The 12,897-nt window shown below is 38.0% G+C and overlaps 1 protein-coding gene across 3 annotated transcripts in view; it reads right to left on the reverse strand.

Moving 5' to 3' along the window:
• CCDC181 (coiled-coil domain containing 181) overlaps positions 1–10,401 on the reverse strand; it is a 606,866-nt gene extending 596,465 nt beyond the window's left edge. For all 3 annotated transcript variants that reach the window (XM_044072352.1, XM_044072351.1, XM_044072353.1), the window contains exon 1: positions 9,763–10,401. The gene's annotated coding sequence lies outside the window, so the exon portion shown is untranslated. The remainder of the gene's footprint in view (positions 1–9,762) is intronic.
• Between the last annotated feature and the right edge of the window lie 2,496 nt (positions 10,402–12,897).

Below are 12,897 nucleotides of genomic sequence, written 5' to 3' on the forward strand. Positions count from 1 at the left end.
AGCAATACAAAAAGCAGCACCAAAGATATTTGAAGAGAAATACAGGCAAAGGCATTAGGATATGGAAATGTTCAAATAAAAAAGTAAGAAATTAAAGGTGAAAAGTAGAAAAGAGGACTTGCAATGGAAAAGTTAAAGAAATAGAAACTGAAGTTATGGGTCGCCTGTGAAGTGAAGGATTTAGTGTAGAAAATCCAACTCTGTTCCATCATGATGTGATGTTACTAATGAGTCCCCAAATTAAGGAGAAACACGTGGAATGTGAAGAATCTGATCACTTGCCACATAAAGATACTCTGGAGCCTTCAGCAGGAAACCAGTACAAATGTGCATGTACAGATGGAATTGCACTGCAAGGGAAGGTGCAGGAAACAGTGGCAACCCTGACACAGTCATTGTTGTGAAGTGATAGGTCAGTGAATTTTCATATGAAGGAGCAACAGATAGCACAGGATGCAGCTGAAGATATATGTCCCAGGAAGATATTCTAGAGCTTTCACTAGAATGCCCACAGGAAACGAGAATAAAGGATGTGCCCTCAGTTTAGAAGAAAATAATCTAAGGGATGAGTTGCTTGATTTAATAGAGATGAATAAACATATTAAGACTGTGACAACTGGGGAGAGATGGGTGAAAGCTGCCAGCCTAGGCAAATATAATTTGATATATAATTATATCAACTGTATAAATAAATGTAAAATACAGGCTTGTGTTTTTAAATGAAAGAAACACACTGTAAAATGTGAACTTCAAGATTGTTACAACATAGCCCCCTTCCTGTAAAAAAAAACTAAGTCAAGCCTTTCAAATTTGTCTTTTGAAATTGAAATGATTTTATGATGTTCTTTGATCTTTAAAGTTGGTTCCGGTCAGGCTGGCTGAAGACATTCTATCTATTGTGTTAACTAAGGACTAATTGCTAGAGTGTACATGTGAAATGCCTTTTAGTGTTGTATTCTCCTGTGCAGGTGTTAGCTTGCTAAATAATGTAAGTGGAGTTTCTATTAGCCTGGGAACTCAGAGCAGGTGTCAAGATGATGCAATATGAATACTGGAAAAACCTAAGTGTCAAAAATGATGTAATCTGGGGCGGACCCAGTTACATGTCTGTTAGTGATGTTTTATAAACTGTGTCTCAGAGAGAGATAGAGAGCATTTTGATCTTGATATTCAAATTACCAGCACTCTGCTTATGCTCACATGTAAGTTTTTAGCACTGTGATTTCTTGTAGAAATAGTTAAAGTTAGTAAAGATTAATCAGGTATTTTTCTTTGAAATCAGACCTGTCCTACAGTATTATTTTAAGTTCCTGTGTGATCTCTGAACTCTTAGATATCTCTGTGGTGTAGTAGTTTTGTCTTGTGTTTTAATTATTTATTAAATATTTTCAAAACCTTCTACCTATGGTTGCTTTGTGTAGAGATAAACTCTAGAATACATTGCATATTTATAGAGGTTATTGTAATAGGCCACTCTAAAGTAAGCCTTGACTGTTAGTCATACTACCATTGGATAATAATATTGCACAGTAATAACTGGACACCATTTTAAGGGCCTTTTAGTAGCTGATGTTATTAATTGGGTGGTGGCAGTAATTACTACCATATAGTCTGGGTAAAGGGGCACAGCTGGAGAATCTGAGTCAGCCTTTCCCAGGAGAGTCTGTGAAGTTGTATAAATACTTATCTCAAAGTGTGTGTGTGTTGTGTCAGCTACTTGGCAGGGACATGAAGCACTGGTTGGACAGAGAGTCTACAGGAGGTTCTAGCTTGCCCAGTTAGGCTGAGACCTGGACCCTACAGCTGTGCCAGTGGGGAGTCTTATTGGGGATCTGGTGAGCAAGGGAGCAGCCATCCCCAGACTGACTGTGATCTCTGTGTGCACTTAAGGGAAATTGTACTTTAGTGTGTGCATTAGTTATCCTTTCCTCTTCTATGAGATGACTTCCCTGGTGTTAGTGGTGAGGATTGAGGCTCCTTAATTGCTGGGCCAGGGCACGGTCATCACAAAGACTGATGAAAGAAATAGATTACAGAAAGTCAATAAGACCCAGAATGTTAGAAGTCAGATAAAACAAATGAACACAGTCATCAAGACTATTAAAAGAAATCAATGCAATATAACAGAAGTAAGTAGGATATATTACTGTGCAGCTAAATTAATAACAGATAAAGTCTTACCAAAAAAGCAGAGAGCAATAAGGGAAAGGAACGGAAGAAATCAAATGCCATCATGAAAGTTATAAAGCAATTAAGACAAGAACTGTCACTGTTTAAACAGTACAGAAAAGGGAACAGACTGACAAAAATACTTTGAAAGTTAGGTCTGATAAAAGCAATGCAGAGTATCACAACAGATCAGGATCTATTGTGCCATATTACAAATAATAAACTGAAGATAGCAGCACAGGCAGAAAAACTCAGAAGATCTGCAGATAGGACTTCAGTTTAGCACCTCATTAGAAAAAGAGCTCCTCAACAATACAGTACTCTCCAAGACTCCACAGCAGTGGGAGTATTAGGACAGGAATCCAACTATGTGGTATGGGATAAAAAATAAAAAAGTACTTGAACACATTTTGTTTATTTGTATTTAAAATTAGTTATCTGGTTTGTAAATTGAAAGGCATGACTTAATAATAGTAATATGCAAGAAGAGCTACAGAGAAAAAGCCAGTAATTTCAAGTCCTACAATTTATATTGAGCTGTAGGAAAATAAAGGAGGCATTACTCAAGGAAAAGGTATGGATAATTTGAAAGCCAATTACTAACTGGCAAGGTCCCAAATAGACTGGGTTTACAATATGAAGACCTTAACAAACAAATGTAGCAGAATCTTCTTGGCTGTTTAACCATAGTGGTAAATGAAGAGGGGCAGTAGAAGCAGTTAATTTCAACTTGAGCAATGCACCTGATACTGTGCCCACAGGATACCGATAAGCAAGATGAGTCACTGGAAACCAGAACAAAAATAGAGAAGGTGATACCAAGTTGCTAAGCAAAAGGCAGCAAGTGATCACTGTAAACAGATCTCGGTCACCGGCAAGAAAGACAAAATATTATAACTAGAAACATGGCATTTGGTCCTTTTAATACACTACCAACTAGTACAATAAGATATTTAGAAGAAGTGTGCCCATCTGTTAACAATAAACAAGCAGGGTGGGCTTCCTTGACAAGTACTTGGAATACTCACAAAGTGCCTGTTTTTGATTATAGTATCTTAACCAAAAAGAACTAAAAAGAACTGCATGCCAATGCATTGAGAACTGCGGACTATGGAGTAAAAGGCTACAGGTCAAAAGGATGAAAGACAATCCATGAAGTCTTAAAATAAGGTAACCACAAGCTAGCTATGCAATGTCTGATGATAGGGAAAACTGGTGCTGTGTTGGACTTGTCAGAAGAATCACAAGAGGAAGAAAGATATAATTCTAATAAGCATCCCTTCTGTCCATGCTAAGATAAACATTGCCCCATTCCCTTTTCATTCTAACCACAACAATATGACAATCCTCATCTATATACCAAACCAAAGCTAATAAATATTATACCATCTTTAAGAATTTTCAAATGGAAGTTATAGTGACATGTACAATCACCTTATATCCAAAATATGGAAGGGAAGAGTCAAGAATGCAGTGTGCTAGAACTACTGTGGAACAAATTTCAGGCCGCAAAGTAAATTGTATTAATTTTTCTTTGTGGCAACATGGACCTAGCTGAAATCACATAAGAAATAGTCACTTCTGTCATCAGAAACATCAGAAATACCAGTTCACTGGGAGTAAATGACACAAGAAACCTGAGTTGTGAAAACATAAATACCCTACTTTATCTCCCTTATAAATTCTTAACACGGCATTACAAACTGGCTACAAGCATATCTGGAGCAGGCTGTACTGATTCCAATCAACAAGGGAGGCCCTTCCACGGGTCCAAATTCTTACAGAAAAGTCAGCCTCACAAGCATATTTTGCAAAATATGAGACAGAATCAACATGGAACTTATTCATGAAGACACAGAAAATATCCTTCTCGATGACCTAAACAGTATAGTACTGTCAAAACTAGATCTTGTAAGATTACCCTCATACTTTTTTGAGATAGCTAGCTCTACTGGCATAAATGAATAAAGCCCTGACTATGAAGCAAGCAGCTAGATCCTGAATAGTGGCTTGGGTGCTTGTTGGAGCTGGTGTAGGGGAAGAGAGGAATGAGGCAACTTTACCACCTCAACTTTCTTTGGGGGCAGGGGGGTGATGGAGTGTATGTCTGGAACATGCTACCATGACAGAATCTACGATGGAGATCAAAGATCATGCAGACGTGTCGCCCTTGAGGGGAGGCAGAGTGGTCTTAATAGTTACCTGTAGAAGCTACTGACATGCCCATGCTGACCTGCCTACTACTCTCTGAACTCTGGGGTGGTTTGGCACATGCAGTGGGATAAGGGACCAAAGTGCAAAAGTCTCAAAGCAACCTTGCTGTCTCCCTAAATCATGTCCCTTCTTGGCTGATCCTTGCCCTCTGTAATAGGGATTGAATTGGTCAAACAGACAAGAAAGGGATGGATGATCAGCAGGCAAAAGGGGCAAAAAACATTATTTTTTTTTTCCTGAGAGTGCAAGTCCTAACTTGGGTGAAGGTTTATGTGTCTATGCAACTTATCTCAAACTGGCTAAAGCATTAACTCTATGCTCCATGACGGAAATATTACAATAACTCAGGGATCTGAAGATAAAAACTGGTTCCACAACTGACTAAATAGTTATACAGAACATGTGAGAATATGAGGACTCCTATACCATCCTCTCCTGTCACTAGTGTAGTCTCTCAATGCTCTGGCCTGGGGCCATTCCTTCTTGGCATCGTTTTCACAGTCATAAAAACTTATTTCACAGTAATGCTCACCACATATGCAGATCACTGCAAACTAGGTACTAAACCCACTGACACTAAGTCACATTAAACAGCAGTTTACAGGAATGGTGCAGCAGCAGTAGCCTTGTCTTCCATGTCAAAAAATACAGCATTCTGGCATTTGGCAAACCCTCACTAACAACAACTTAATACACTACTGATGGGCAACAACTAAAAGCTAAAACTATTAAAAAACGTGAGTCCCTGATGATGATGATCATGATGATGATGATGATGATCATCATCATCATCATCAATCATCATCCATCTGACACCAATAAAGGCATTAGTCATCCACAAAGCATATAGAATTCCTCACTATTATCTTTCATAAGGTTAACAGCCCTACAGAAGAGATAACTGTCCCCTTGTATACAGCTCTTATCAGACTTACTCCTAGACCATCTGGTGCAAATGGAGAAGATGCAAAGATTCCTTACAAAGAGGAGCAAATGCCTTCAAGGCTTACTTTAGACTTTTGTCTCTGCATCTTATTGCCTTCTTAGAGCAGATCTATGTCTGGCACATAAAGTACTAAAGAACCCATAACTACTTGGAACCCTTTGCTTACAATATTCCCTAGTGACCTGAAAACAACAGAACAGTCAACATCAACAAAAGTTAATACCAAATGTACTGTAAACTGTGACAGTTTCATATCTTAAACACTTCAATGCCTATGAAATAAGGAGTCCTTCTCAATTAAACTCAATCCAGCAACCCATATCTTTAAGAAAGAACTGCATGACTACATGGGCACCTATAAATTCTAACATGGGATCCAGGGTAACAATATCCTTAATGGCCAAAGGTCTTGAGCTAATTAAACCTATGAACCTGTAGCTATTCTATAGAACATGTAGACAAAGAACAGAAATTAGTGGTAGCAGTAACAAATTAAAAAGAGCATAACGAGGAAAGATGTGACACCCCGCCAAAAGTATATAATGGATAGTGAGTGACCAGTTGAAGTCCCACAGGTTCAGGCAGGAACAGACACTCTAAAGTGATTTAAACATGCACAAGTCTGACGTGGAAAGACAAGCAAAACAGTGGGCTAAATATACAAACTGCTGTTGCCAAGTTATTCAGGGCCCTTGGTTACTTAAAATCAGTCTTGATGGCAACTGCTTAATGACAGTTCATATACAAAACTAAAATCAGCAGTGTGTTTGTATTCTGCCACTAAATTATTATATCCAAATACCTATCAACACTGCAGTACTTATAGAGTGAGAATGCTTTTGGTAAAGCCAACAGCAGTCATCCCAGAATGCAGGATATTGTTAATGGACAGAAAAGACTACATTAGGCATAATAAGTGTATATCTTTAACACAGCCAAAGAATTCAGTAAGAGCAATGAACTTCTCCCTTCAGTAATAATGAGGACCACGCTGAAGATCATTAAGCCCAAGTAATCACTCTGAATTTTCTTAAGTAAATAGTTTTATTAGTGGCACAAACTAAATGAGAATCGACTAAAATAAAACAATTACAACCTTCTGTTGTCTCCATTCTATCTACCTTTCTGTTTTGTAGTTTCTCAAAGATGAGCAAAAATAAACCCTCAGATTCTTCAAAAGCCTTTAATATGTCACTGGTTGACATGCAATAGTTTTTAAGTATAAGAAAATGAAGTAAAATGCTGTAATTTTAGATATCTTAGATAGATTCACATGGGATTACTAAGCTAATGGCTCAAGAGCCCTTACAAGCCTAGCCAGTTTTACCTAGATTTTACCCATTTTTCTATTATTAGGGGAAATACAACAAGGGTCAACAAGCAGGCTTTTGACTATTATTACAGACTGCCTCTGTCCATAAGGGACATGGGCATCACCCCAGGAGTGAATTTGTGATTTCCCATTCATTGTTCCAGATTGCGCTTGAAGAAAGTCAGGGAAGGGCTCTGCTTCATGTGAACAGGAAACCTATTTTAGAGGATGGGCAGTCTCTGAGACACATATTTGTCTCTCCAGCATGATCTATTCATGTCAAAGATCAGGTTTAGATCTTTGAAGCGAGTAACCCTTGTGCAGTTAGCTTTATGAATATGCAACATTTCCATCAAGGCCGGGTCAGAGACTGCCTTGTAGATCAGACACAGATCACCCCTCAGTAATCGGTAGGAAAGTGAATACATATGATAGGGCTTTTAATTGTTCAACATATGACATGTTGGTTATAACCTGTATTTTTTTGGTGAAAAACCTCTGAGGATGCTCTAGCTGTTGCAGGTGCCTGGCAAGGTACTTGCTAAAGGGTGAATTGTACTCAAATATTGGTCTGATGAGGGTTGAGTACAGTGGTACTATGACATCCTTAGATCTGAATGCCATGTCTTTACTTATAAGCTGAGCCACATAGAAGAATTTCCTCACCAGCGTGGACACACGGTGGTCAAAGTTCAGATTACTGTCTATCTGAGTATCCAGATCCTTCATCACTGGGTCCACTCGGGGGAGAGGCTATCAATGTTGTAATTTGAAGGAGTACTTGAGTTCCCAAAGGGTACTATTATGCACTTCTTTGCATTTCACAGTTTGAGGCCATGGCTCTGACACCAATCATTAGTCTGTGTCAGATCCTTCTATAGGATATCAACATCATTTGGGGAGTTAATGATTGCCCCCATTTTGCAATCATCAGCAAACTTGATCAGCCAAAGGTCATCCACATTTGCCTTGACATCTGAGAGGTATATTCCATACAGGAGGGAGCTTAGCACTGAGTCCTCTGGTACTCCTCTGGTGACTGTCCTCTTGCTGGATGTGGATTCCACCACTTAACAACGTGTCCTATCCATGAGCCATTTGGTTATCCATCTGGTGATCTACAGGTTTATGTCCAATTTCATGAGTTTATCTATAATACCCAAGTGGGTCACTGTGTCTATTGAAAAGCTGGACTGAGACTCACTTGGAGGTACTGTGTGAAACAAAAAGGAAGAGGGCTGCAGAAAGCAAAAAATCCTAGAAACAATTGCATAATATTGCATAAAACAGAAAAGAAAACAAAGCTACACAGGTGTCAAATTGGTGAACAATACAGCAGATCACAGCAGTTATATGAAGATGCATGCATGTGAAATGCACATGAAATGATGTTTCCCAGTGCTTAAGGGAAAAGAAACATGCATATATGTTGTCAGACTTTCACCCATGTCACAGTCCCAACACTGCATGCTGAGATTACACATATGGAAAATTCCACTACTTTCCTAAAATTTAAACTTAAATACAATAAAGTCAATTATGTATTTCTTAATAACTGCAATTACAAAAGAACTTGAAAGGAATATTATTAGTATGCATATTTTAGAAAGAAAGCAGATAGTAACTCTTACTTGGCTTCCCAAAGCTAATACTCCACCAGTTTTTAAAGTTAATTCAATGAAGGCACTGTCATTTAACTATATATGACGTGAATATCATGGATGAAATAAACTTTTTAATTTCTAAAGTTCAGGTAAGTGGCAGCCCAGATGGTTTTATAAAAGGTATGGACCTAGCAGTGAATTTAGAAAGAAAATTTTGGTGTGATAGAAATCGTAAGATAAAATTCAGCCATGGCACTATCCTTGATTCCTGGGCTATACATGATGTACTTACTAACAGCTAGAAGATTTTGATGACAGAATCAGATTTCAGAGAATTAAAAAAAAACTTTTTTTATTAATATAAAAATATTGGAATTTAGTACATCTTTGATCTTCAAGTGGGGTAAATGGCACCTATATCTGCAATGCTTGAAATAATGTAAGTTTGTGGCAAACAGCCCTTCCTTTTATTGTCGTAACACTGGGAGGTGTTATGGAGCAACAAAATATTTTAATTGCACTTTATTGTTTGTTTTTTATGTGATGGATGTCCTATGAATGAAGCATCTTATGTCAGATGTGCCTCATGAGAACTGAATGCAAGAATTTATAAAACAGATATGCTTTAATGAAATAAAATAAGAATTTTTTTAAGTACAGTATAGTTTGTAAATTTTTTAGACAATATGTGATAGTGATTTGGGGTTACTTGAGAATAAATGTGATGCTCCAGTCCACCCCAGATTGATATAAGTACCTAAACTTCAATACTGCATGGGTCAGTTAACTAGAAGCATTCTGAGTACATTATGCAATTTGTGTTATTTTATGTTGGACAATAATAAATATTACTAGAAATAAGCATCTTTAAACCTGTCGCAAAGCAGCCTGATATCCTGGGTGACCTTGCAATATTCAAAGGATTAGCTACACAGCTAACCCCGGCAGCGATCACTTTACAGTCAATGTACACTAAACGAGACTTGACTGACATACATCTAGACTACACTAGGTAATTTGCTGGCCGAAACTGTATAAAGCATGCATCGCAAACAGCTTTACAGATGTTCATGTCATACTTCACAATAGTCAGTGAATAACATTAAGAATAAATAAATAACTCACACCACACAAACTGTAAGATTAAAGTAAGACTACACAAGTTTCTTGTAATGTACGAATTACTTCTTCTCAGATATAAAATCCTAGCAGCATTATAATGGAAAACTGATAGAAAATCACAATTTCTGTATTAAAATTCTGATTAAACAATAATTTGCAATAATTAGCCATAATACGGAATTCGCAGAAATAAACGCACACACTGTGCATCTTGTAATAAGAAACAAGACATCTTTATACACCTTTCTTTTTGGTCACACTTCCATTAAATACCGCCCAAGGGCTCACAAAGGTTTCTTTCTCTGACACACTTTTTTAATGTGCATTACAAGAACAAGAGGTTTGTTAAATTATCACTTACAAGCATAAGAATGCTAAATATTTAATCTACTTACCATCCCGAGCGATCGCTAAGCCTGCAATCAGTTACACCCCCTTCATCACTCCTAGCAACCAACAAGCCATCCGGCACTGTGGTACCGGAAGTAAACAATGAATAAGTGAAAAAGCAATTGTTCTAATGCACCAATTGTTTATTCCGTTAACGTAAGCGTCAAGCCCGTGTTTTTGTTTTGAAGTATTACGCTGCTAACCGTCACAGTTAAGTCTGTAGTTATAAGGAATCGGTTTTGGTTAAAGTGCAAATTGCAATAAAACGAAAAGAGAGACTTGACTGACGTCAGGACAGCAACGATATCTATTCGTACAGTTTCATTTACCCTGTGGCAGCAGACATCTGCGTACGGGTTTTAAACAGCCACATAATATCCTCCATAGAAGAAGATATCGAAATATGCATTCAGCACTGCAAATTTCGTAACTGAATTTATGATTATTTTGGATTTGGTGGTATTTCCGCAGTTCAGTTGCTGCACATTTGGTAAATTCAAATGGAAATATACAGTCTCGAGTAACAACTGAAAATATACGTCTTTCTTCCCTTCTTATGCATACGTTGCAATTATCGATTAGTGGTTTGCGGGAGAGTTGCAAGCTTATTACGGTACTTTCTGTAGACATGCAATACATGATTCGTTCATCCACAAACTCTTTTTTCCCCATTTGCACCCAACAGCGACAAGACAATCCAGAGCCAATGTCACCTCCGGGAGCTGCAGTTATTCTTCCATACCACACACACACTCACACCTAAGGCCAATTTAGATATTGCCTTAGTTTGTCATTGACGAGAATCATATAAGCCTGTTTGTTGCAGCTTACTAAGTTATTATATAATTTAATTACATATTTGGTTATGATCGTTTGCATAATTAGTATTAAATTCAACAGTTAACCCGACTGTGGTGACAGGTAAAAACATGCGTGACTCTTATCTGTCTGTACAAGAAGGTCAATCCCATTATCAAAAAGGAAACGGACATATTAATCTATTCTGTAATGGCTCTTAACTGTTCCTGAAATTTTCCTCATAAGTTTGGACTTTTCTCATGAAATTTGCTATTTTGAAACCGTGAGAAATGAAGTCAAATAGCACTAGTAACATCTAGAGATGTGTCATTCTTCAAAGATTATTACTGGTGTCCCCGACATACCTATTAACTGACCAGATTTTTGCCTTATATTTCTGGTCTTTTCCCTCATAAAATTTGTGGGTTTCTGGCAAATCACTGAAGACTGAAATCACTAACTAATGGCATACATCTAAGTTTCACACTTCATATCCTTCAGAAAATGCATGCTAACACAAATCGTGTTATTCTAGCAACTTTTTAAGTTAATAAGAGAAATATTTAAAATCTGTCCCTATTTTCGGACCATTGCTCCCCCCCATTATTTTAGGCATTGCCCAGGTTTCATGTGCTAAGAGGCTGAGAGGTATGATCCCCAGTTTTGGACCTTTATCTGTGCATCTCAGAACTACAAGGGCGGGAGACTTAAACCTTGACACGGTTATTAATAGGACGTGCTGGAGGGACAGATTCATCACCCAGAGACTCCCTATGCTGTGGAACAAAATCCCGGTACATGTGAGGCAGAGCACCTCGCTGGCCTTGTTCAAGAGAAATCTTGACCAATGGATGGGAGATCGCAGATATACCCCAGGGATTATCTCAGTGTCACTGCTTGACAGAGGCACAGCAAAATAATGGGCATAGTATCCTCCAAACTAAAGGGGTGGCGAAAGCCACAAAACTCTGGGCTAGGCTTATAAATGCCCTTGGGCAGATAGCCTAGTATGAACCTATGAATCTTGAGCAAGGATCTTCAGAGCTATTCTGCTATCTCCATTATAAGTGCTTCACCCTACCTCACTTTAAAAAGAGCCTTTAAAAGTTTACCAGACCCTTCCTGTTTTCTTGAACAAGTCAACTGCCCCATACTTTTATAATGATATAGTATCAGTCCCAGTTAGAGTAAGTGGCTGCTTATAAGATTTACCAGTAAAGCCAAACTTCACCTGAATTTTCCAAAAACTGAAGACTTGAAATTGCAATGTAATAAGTTCATAAGTACTTAGTGGGCTGCTGATCTGTGAGAATCATAAGAAACCTAACCTTACATTCCCATGGTAGTTTTTAGCGCTGTATTTTGTGCCCAAATAACCTAGAGACAGGCAGAACAAAGATTTGTTGGGGTACTTACATGTTGCATCCATCCATGAGTGACAAGTATGCTTAACTGGGGGATTAATTTGCAATTACCCATCCATAACCCATTTTTCCCTCTTCTGCATGTGGGGTTGATGTCACTTCAACAGTGACAATCATCTAGAGCCAGTGTTCACACTGCTGGGATGCTAGCCCCATCCATTTTTCCAAATTACATTTAAATAGAGTAAGAACAGTATTTTGCTTTATGTGGACTAGAATAGAAGTGAAATGCTCTGTGATATATATCTCACCAACATCTTCTATTTATCTTGCAAAAGAGATTGAGGTCCCTTGAGTGGGTGTTTATGCCACCATTGGACTTACAAATATGTAATACGTATGACAGGACAGAGTCTGTTGAGGCTTTATACATGAGGCAGAAGTTGCCTTTCAGTAGCCTGTATGATACTGATAAGAGTGACAAGGCTTTGGACTGGTCTACATAGTTTTACAATTTAGGCCCTTGATTGTTCTTAGTAAGGAAGCATTGTGGTCATTCCAGTTGCGGCAAGTGTTTGGATAAGTAAATACTTTAAGAACATTGTACTCAATGATCAGTTTAATGGTTGCTAAGTACAGTGGAATGATTATATCCCTTGACCGCATACCTTTAGATATAAGTGCGATGAAAAAGGACTTCCTTAGAATAGTGGATACATGGTGATTAAAGGACAGTTCATTGCTGACATAGGTTCTCAGATCCCTGACTACAGGATCGATTTTCAGGGGTGTGTTGGCTAACAAAGAGGCTAAGAGATAAGTTGTAATAGTGAAGTATAATGCATCTGAGGCACTCAATTGGCTTCTGGAAAGTGATGTAGTAGATAGTACAAAAATACTCATCAGGTTGCAAGACAAAGACAGAAAGATAAAGAAGATTGTCATCATACTCTCTTCATAAGGGATGCCAGCAACAAC

The sequence above is a fragment of the Protopterus annectens genome, chromosome 5.part0, assembly GCF_019279795.1.
Source record: "Protopterus annectens isolate FY-2018-M chromosome 5.part0, PAN1.0, whole genome shotgun sequence".
Classification (NCBI taxonomy): domain Eukaryota; kingdom Metazoa; phylum Chordata; order Ceratodontiformes; family Protopteridae; genus Protopterus; species Protopterus annectens.